This window comes from Anolis sagrei, chromosome 4, assembly GCF_037176765.1.
Source record: "Anolis sagrei isolate rAnoSag1 chromosome 4, rAnoSag1.mat, whole genome shotgun sequence".
In the NCBI taxonomy this organism is placed as follows: Eukaryota; Metazoa; Chordata; class Lepidosauria; order Squamata; family Dactyloidae; genus Anolis; species Anolis sagrei.
The window spans coordinates 20552321-20561248 of NC_090024.1; the positions used below are offsets into that span (position 1 = coordinate 20552321).

General features: G+C 49.4%; 1 non-coding gene across 1 annotated transcript; it reads left to right on the forward strand.

Annotated features, from left to right (window-relative positions):
- The first annotated feature begins 7601 nt into the window (after nt 1-7601).
- On the forward strand, nt 7602-7674 carry TRNAM-CAU (transfer RNA methionine (anticodon CAU)). The gene has a single exon. It is a non-coding gene; the product is annotated as a tRNA-Met (tRNA).
- Nucleotides 7675-8928: the final 1254 nt, after the last annotated feature.

The following is an 8928-nucleotide window of genomic DNA, read 5'->3' on the forward strand; positions in this document are numbered from 1 at the left end:
GCTCTGCATCAAATCCTCCCTTCGAGGCTGGGAAATGGTCACACTCATTTCCTCAAGCCTCGACAATCCCCCCAAGCACCCAGGGCCTCTTTCTAGACTGATTAGATTGTATTCTGTTGATTATTTTGGGGCCCAACTCAAGCAACAACAGCAGGACCCAGCGGGGTGGGAGAGACCAGTGGCAGAGTGTTCTTTGGGTTGGAAAGAGAAAAAAAAACTGAAGTAAGAAGGTGAAGACGGTGGAGGCAGGGGATGATGGAGTCTGTGATGGCAGTCAGCATGGAGCACTCAGGGGTCCCGAGTGAGTTCCCAATGGAGAAGGATGGCACATGGTGGAATTCTCCCATCTGGCAGTGGTCCTCAGGCCTCCTGGGGGCGCTGGCTCCTCCCTTGGCGCTTGGGGGAGGGAGAAGATGGGGCACAGCCTTGCTACTCCTTCTGGCGTGGCGCCTCCTGGTGACCGCAGACAGGTCCGGCTCTCCATCATCACAGAGACTCAGGGGTAATGTCTAGGACAGTCAGAAAGAAGGTTTACCGCCCCCTCCCACCCCCCCCTTCCCAGCCCAAGGGTAGTTAGTGGGGAAACAAAGGAAAAAACTTTCATACCTAGTGGGGACGTCAGTGGTCTCCTTTGGGCCACTCCTCTGCACAGCTTCTGGAATGGGCAGGGCCTCCTTCCTTCATGGCAGTTGCTGTGGGATCCTGGTTGCTCCTCCTGCGATGGCATTCCCCCGTGGGGGCTCAGATCAGCCTCTAGGAGGGGCTGTCTCTTCTGGGCGGCATGGGGTCTGTTCCTGCTCTCTGTGGGATCCTCCTGTGCCATCTGGGTTCCACACAGGAAAGTCCACAGACCTCCCATTGTTCACCTCACCCAGGTAGTTGTCCTCAGCGGCAGGAGTGGATTATGGGTCCCACAGTTCGATCTGGGCCTCTTCACTGTGCAGAGGGGACCCCTGGACCTCGACGCCCCTCTCATATTTAAGGCAGTTAATGGGATAATTTAGACATACACATACATGCGCTCAGGGAAAGGGGAGGGAGGAAGGGCCAGGAAGGAAAAAAGCATCCGAGGGACTGCGTGTGTGAGAGAGAGACTTAACCATAGATGTGGGTGAAATGTCAGGAGGGAATGCTTCTGGAACATCCCTTCCTTAGGTTTTAGGAGAAGGAGGTAAGAGGGAGCAGCAGGATTTCTCTGGGGGATAGAGGAAAAAAAATTCACAGAATGCTGGCTTCTTAGAAGATGGGAGGGGAGGGAGAAGAGAGAGAGAGAGAGCGAGAGAGAGAGAGAGAGAAACCCAGCAAACTTTATTTGGCAAAAGGAAACAGGAGCAGGAAAAAGGCCCCCCCCCTACACCTCCCTTTGTTTGCAAGAGGAGAGAGGGAGGAGGGGTTTGAAAGCAAAAAGGGGGAGTTGGAGAGTGAAGAGAAAACAAAGGAAAGGCAGGGACATTGGTGACTGCCCCTGAAAAATGGGTTTTGTAGTTGCACAGAAGAGAAGGGGAGAGGAAGAGAGCTCTTGGGTCAGGGAAACCAGGCGAGAGAGAGAGAGAGAGAGACTTTTTGCAAGGCAGCTGAGTCACATCAGTGGCAGGGTCTCTCCTGGTGAGGGGAAACACTGTTTATTATAAATAAACAGGCACTGAAGATTCAGCTTTAGAAAGAAAGGGATGTAGTAGCTTGGTGAAGAAGGGAATGAGCAATGCCTCCCTTTTCCATCTGAAGGAAGGAAAAAGGTGGCACAGGAGAAAGCAGGAGAGGAGGAGAGCAAAGAATTTCCCTGATCATTTCCTCAAGGAGCAGAAAAAAAAGACAAACAGAGGGGCATATAAATGCAGACATATCATAAATAGGGAATAGGGAAATGGAGGGGTTGGGAAGGGAAGGAAGGAGTCAGGGAGATTGGGTAAAGGGAAATGGGAATGGGATGGTAGGGGAACAAGCAATTTTTCCAAGGAGAGGGAAAAAGGGTCTGGAGGGGGTTTCCTGGGGGTTGGGGCTTTGTTGCCTTCCCCTTGCATGGTAGGAGTTGGCCACCACTACCCCCCTTCCACCTCCCTCCGGCACATGGCAAAAAGCATGAGGCATGGGCGAGTTCGGTCCCTTAGCCCTCTCACAGCGATCCGACTGCCATGAGGGGCCACGAAACTCCACCCTCTGAGGGCCTGGAGGGCCACCTCTCCATGCGATTTTTACCCTACTGGCCTGCGTCGGCGACGCAACCCTGTCCCATTCCGCCAGTATCTTTCCCAAAGGTGTTTCTGATGGAACAGGACGTTTGACCCCAGAATGACATGCGCCCATCTCTCTCTGGTAGCCCCACAAACCAGTGGCTAATCAGGGTAGCCCCCCCAACCGCAAGGCAGGCCAGAGCCTGAACGGTTCCTAGCAGGAGAGCTCGGGGCGATCAGCCCTTGGCAGCTAGGCAGTCCGAAAGGGAAGGGCTCCCTTTCCCACGTAGCTCCAGCCAAGGCCGCAAAAGCGAGCTGAGTTGCTATTCCGGGCCTCAAACGTGGATGTTCGCTACCCCCCCCGCCAGGAATTTGTTACCGAGACCTAGAGAATCCCTCCCCAGTGGGCCAACTCCGAAGCTGGTTCGGAAAACCTAGAGTCCCCTCCCACCTGACGGCCAAGGCAGCCCGCGGTTGATTCTCTTACCCGTCCGGACGTTTTCTTCCCCCCTTTCCGCGTCGGTCGCTCCTCTTCCTGGAAGTCCTTAGATCAAGGCTTCCCTGGCGCTCCTTTGTGCTGAAACCCCAGGTCAGAGCTTGGGAGGAAGTGGCTGTGGGAGAATTTGTAGTTTTGTCAAGAAGGAGAGTCCAAATTGAGAGAGGCGCCTCTTTTCCCAAGCCGTTCCTCCTTTGCTGCTGGCCCAAAGAATCAGACCAAGGCGCCTGCTTGAAAATTTAGGCTATAATTTAGTCTGGAACCTCAAGCAGAGTCCCTTCGTGGTAAAGCCAAATGATATCGAGCTCTTTTTGGGGGTTCTCCCAGCGAGGGGGATCCCTAAGGACCGCGAATGGGGTCCTGACCTTGGTGAGCTGCCAGCGGATGCCAATCCAAAGCGCAAAATATTAAGCCCACCAGAGGCTGAAGAGGTATCCAGCGACCGAAGCGTTTATTTCTGCGATTCAGCTGAAAAGGATGCGTTACAGGGATATTTCCACCATAAGCATCACATTACAGTGATTTTCAGGCATATTTATACAGGTAAAACAAAGAAAACCCGGTTTGAATCTCCCGCCCGCCTTCTGTCAGTTTTCTCTGTCCTGATTGGCCGGCTCCGGAACAGCTGGGAGGAGGCTTGGCCGCTGGTCCCGCCTTTCCTCCAATCGCTGGCCGCTGTCGCCTCCAGGGGGCCAATCAGAGCCCTCGGAGCGCCTCTGAAGATTGTCCAATCAGCGGCCAGGAGGCGGGATGTAGTTTGACAGCGCAGATGGGCGGAACGCCCGGGAGGCGTCCGCCAGCTGATTGATAACCTTTTGTCCATGCACGGCAGGGTGGCAGACGGGGGAAACAAGGGATTTCCTGAGTTCTGATAGCAGATGTGTATGGGCATAAAGAAGGGGCTATGGGTGGTATTTGGATCTCAACCTCGTGGACAAAGGGGATCCTTAGTCACAAAGGAGCGTACACAAATACCATGATTGACTTAATCAGTCCGTTTTCCTGGGTTTCGGTTGACAAAATCCTTAGCCTGTTTGTCTGACTCTGAAAACAAGCTTTAGGATAATGCCAACCCTGTTCCATGCAATATGTCAATATGAATGGGGTTTTCAAAGGAGATTGGATTTCCTTTGCAGTGGCCTCAGGTCACATCCTTTCTTAGTAGGGCAAAGTTCAGGGGGGAAAAATAGGGAGAAAAGGGCAAAGGGTACATCTCATTGATTTCATATTTTTCATATCATATACATTCTTCATACATTTTCATATAAGGATCCCCATCCTACCCCATCCCAGCAAAGTTTATTAGAGGCAGTAATAATTGATAAAAGCAATTCATCAGAGTTCTTGAGGTATGATCTTCTTGGCAAGGGCGCATGTAGGCTAGAGGTTTTTTTTTTTTTTTGAGTCCAAAAGTGTGGCTGAAAACAGTCCGGGATGTGGAGCAGAAAGTCAATAGGAGAGGGCGAGCAAGAGAGTTCAGACAAAGGGAAAGGGAGGGGGCTTCCGGGTTGCGATCTGTGAAGCAGTGTCCTTTGGGAAACTACATTTCTCTGATCAGGGGCCAGGGTCCAGTGCACAAGCCAGAGAATTCACAGAGAGGAAACAGGAACCCAGTTATGTGTGCTGGGTCAGGAAGCAGCAGAATCCATTGTCCGGCCCTTGGTGAACTACAAATACTTGGGGGGGAAGATGCTCTGCATCAGGTGTGAGGACAAGGGGGAAAAGATGTGTTACGCAGGAACTCTATTTGGATTAAGGCCAATATATGGTAGATCTTTTTCTTTCTTTCTTTCTTGTTGTTATTAGCCAGGGTCACATTGTGATTGATGAGCCGCAGGACATTTTAAAAAACGATATACATGTTTGTTTTGATTGTTACAGCCTAGTGTAAAGCATTGAGCAAAAACCTCCCAGCATTGAGAGATCCTTTCTTACTGTTTTGATTCATGCTTTAGCCTTTACGATCTGTGTGGTTATTTGACATTAACAGACAGCTGTTTTGCACTCAACGTCGGCCTGCGGCGTTGAAAGGATCAGCAAAACAAGCAATTAAGCCAGCAACCTGCTTGGTGCAATTACCCGCAGGAGAGCCATGTGGAAGTATTAAAAGGACAGGTGAATAACGGCCTGCCAGCTTGAATCAAGACCACGTAAGATCTAACAATTGCTTTAAGGCAATTGGTATTGCTTTACTGTATTCTGCAAAAGCAAGAAAGTCAGCATGGTGCAGTAAGTAGTATTTTGAGAGTTGCACAATGCCTCTGGAGAACAGGCTTTGAATCTTTGCTCACTCTCCGTACGTTTGCCATAAATCGGAAACGATTTCAGCGCACACAACAGCAACAACAAAGACTGTATGGCCCTCAAGAAATATTCATAAAATCATAGAGTTGGAAGAGTCCTCGTGGGCCATCCAGTCTGACTCCCTGCCAAAAAGCAGGAAAATCACATTCAAAGCACTCCCAAGAGATGACCGTCCAGCCTTTGCTTAAAAACCTCCGAAGAAGGAGCCTCTACCACACTCTGGGGCAGAGAGTTCCACTGCTGAACAGCTCTCATCAGGAAGTTCTTCCTCATGTTCAAGTGGAATCTCCTTTCCTGTAGTCTGAAGCCATTATTCCGCATCCTAGTCTCCAGGGCAGCGGAAAACAAGCTCCCTCCCTCCTCCCTATGACTTTCCCTCATATATTTATATATGGACTTAATAATAATAATAATAATAATCATCATCATCATCATCTTTATTTATACCCCACCACCATCTCCCCAAAGGGGACTCGGGGCAGCTAACATGAGGCCAAGCCCCAAAATAATACAGCAAAGTTAAACACAAAATAACAGAAAAAATTACATCACAACAAAATACATGAAGTAACAAAATAAAATAGAATCATAGAATCATAGAATCAAAGAGTTGGAAGAGACCTCATGGGCCATCCAGTCCAACCCCCTGCCAAGAAGCAGGAATATTGCATTCAAATCACCCCTGACAGATGGCCATCCAGCCTCTGTTTAAAAGCTTCCAAAGAAAGAGCCTCCACCACACTCCGGGGCAGAGAGTTCCACTGCTGAACGGCTCTCACAGTCAGGAAGTTCTTCCTCATGTTCAGATGGAATCTCCTCTCTTGTAGTTTGAAGCCATTATGCCGCATCCTAGTCTCCAGGGCAGCAGAAAACAAATAAACAGTGCAAAACAACATAATAAAAATCAAACACAAAGGGCGGGCCAAATGTGCAAGATAAAATGATAAAATGTTAAAACCCTGGGTGAGATAGGAATCATGTCTCTTCTCAGCTTTCTCTTCTGCAGGCTAAACATGCCCAGCTCTTGAAGCCGCTCCTCATAGGGCTTGTTCTCCAGACCCTTGATCATTTTAGTTGCCCTCCTCTGATCACATTCCAGCTTGTCAACATCTCGCTTCAATTGTGGTGCCCAGAATAGGAGACAGCATTCCAGGTGTGGCCTTCCTCCTTTCCTTCCTTTTTTCCTTCCTTCTCGTCCACCGTTTCATCCTTCCTTCCTGCCTTCCCTTTTGTCTTTCCTTCCTTCTCTCTTTTCTCCCTCCCTTGCCTTCCCTTCCTCTTTCTCTTTCCATCCTTCCCTTCCACCCTTCTTTCCTTCCCTTTTGTCCCTAAATAGTCCCTAGCATAGTGTCTAGATCTAGGGAAGTCATGCTACCCATGCTCTATTCTGCTTTGGTTAGACCACATCTGGAATATTGTGTCCAATTCTGGGCACCACAATTCAAGAGAGATATTGACAAGCTGGAATGTCTCCAGAGGAGGGGGACTAAAATGATCAAGGGTCTGGAGAACAAGCCCTATGAGGAGCGGCTTAAGGAGCTGGGCATGTTTAGCCTGCAGAAGAGAAGGCTGAGAGGAGACATGATAACCATGTATAAATATGTGAGAGGAAGCCACAGGGAGCAAGCTTGTTCTCTGCTTCCCTGGAGACTAGGACGCAGGGCAATGGCTTCAAACTACAAGAGAGGAGATTCCATCTGAACATGAGGAAGAACTTCCTGACTGTGAGAGCCGTTCAGCAGTGGAACTCTCTGCCCTGGAGTGTGGTGGAGGCTCCTTCTTTGGAAGCTTTTAAACAGGGGCTGGATGGCCATCTGTCAGGGGTGATTTGAATGCAATATTCCTGCTTCTTGGCAGAATGGAGTTGGACTGGATGGCTCAAGAGGTCTCTTCCAACTCTTTGATTGTATGATTCTATGATCCTTCCTTCCCTCTTTCCTCCACCTTTCCTCTCTTCCTCCTTCCATCCTTCCCTTCCAACCTTCTTTCCTTCCCTTTTGTCTTTCCTTCCTTCCCTCTTTTCTCTCTCCCTTTCCTTCCCTCCCTTTTTCTCTTTCCATCCTTCCCTTCCACCCTTCTTTCCTTCCCTTTTGTCTTTCCTTAGTTCCCTCTTTCCTCCACCTTTCCTCTCTTCCTTCTTCCATCCTTCCCTTCCACCCTTCTTTCCTTCCCTTTTGTCTTTCCTTCCCTCCCTCTTTCCTCCACCTTTCCTCTCTTCCTCCTTCCTTCCTTCCCTTCCACCCTTGTCCTTCCTTCCTAACTATGTGCTTAACTTGCAACATTGCTTTTGGCAACACAGCTTTGCTCTGCCTTAGTCACAAAGTAACTGGTTAGATCTAGAGTAGTGACATAACACCATTCCTTTACTCTATTTGCTCTATTCTTAGTTCCAAGGCAGAACTGGGTTGGTTGGAAGGAGGGAGATCCAGGGTAAACTCCATTGATTCCCATCAGGTGGATTAGTGATCCTTTAACAGTTTCTCATTACTAGCAACATTTTGAATCATTTCCTCTGCAAGGAGGAGGGAACTTTCTGCAGCCTCCAAAGCATGCAAACAGAATAGAGAAGCCTCCCACTTTCCAAACTCTTCCGCTTGGTATGGAGGCTTGTTGAGGCGTTTCCTCCAGGAGCCTCGTTAGCGCAGTAGGCAGCGCGTCAGTCTCATAATCTGAAGGTCGTGAGTTCGAGCCTCACACGGGGCAACAGGACTTTTTTGGACCCCCAGTTTAATAAAAAACATTCAAATTGATTGTATATCCCTGGTAATATTTAGGGACAAAGCTGCTGCTGTTTTAGAGAACCTCGTGAAACAGAAGGTTGAAAATTCAGGCGGATGAGGACATGTTTGCATGGAAGAATGTATATAATATGGTGATTGCAATCAGATTGGAGTGATGCAGTTAAGCAAGAGTGTATCTACCATCTTCATCGCTATGATACTTCATCTTGTTGATGGGAAGCTTCCCACCGGAGTGGAAATAATCTATCGGACAGATGGCAAGCTATTCAACCTCAGCAGACTGAAAGCCAAAACCAAGGTTACAACAACAGCTGTTATAGAACTCGAGTATGCTGATGACAATGTCGTCTGTGCGCATTCAGAAGAAGATCTACAAGCCACTCTCAACACCTTCGCAGAAGCATACGAGAAGCTTGGCCTGTCACTGAACATTGAGAAAACCAAGGTGCTGTTCCAGCAGTCGCCACCCAATCTCTCTCCAATGCCAGTAATACAGCTTAATGGTGTAACATTAGAAAATGTGGACCATTTCCGCTACCTTGGCAGCCACCTCTCCACCAAAGTCAACATCGACGCCGAAATACAACACCGCCTGAGCTCTGCAAGTGCAGCATTTTCCAGAATGAAGCAGAGAGTGTTTGAGGACCGGGACATCCGCAGGGATACCAAGGTGCTTGCTTATAAAGCTATTGTCCTCCCAACCCTGCTCTATGCCTGTGAGACGTGGACTGTCTACAGACGTCACATGCAGCTTCTGGAACGTTTCCATCAGCGCTGCCTCCGGAAAATCCTGCAAATCTCCTGGGAAGACAAGCGGACAAACGTCAGTGTGCTGGAAGAAGCAAAGACCACCAGCATTGAAGCGATGGTCCTCCAACATCAACTCCGCTGGGCCGGCCACGTTGTCCGGATGCCCGACCACCGTCTCCCAAAGCAGTTGCTCTACTCCGAACTTAAGAACGGAAAACGGAACGTTGGTGGACAGGAAAAGAGATTTAAAGATGGGCTCAAAGCCAACCTTAAAAACTCTGGCATAGACACTGAGAACTGGGAAGCCCTGGCCCTTGAGCGCTCCAGCTGGAGGACAGCTGTGACCAGCAGTGCTGCAGAATTTGAGGAGGCACGAGTGGAGGGTGAAAGAGAGAAACGTGCCAGGAGGAAGGCGCGTCAAGCCAACCCCGACCGGGACCGCCTTCCACCTGGAAACCAATGCCCT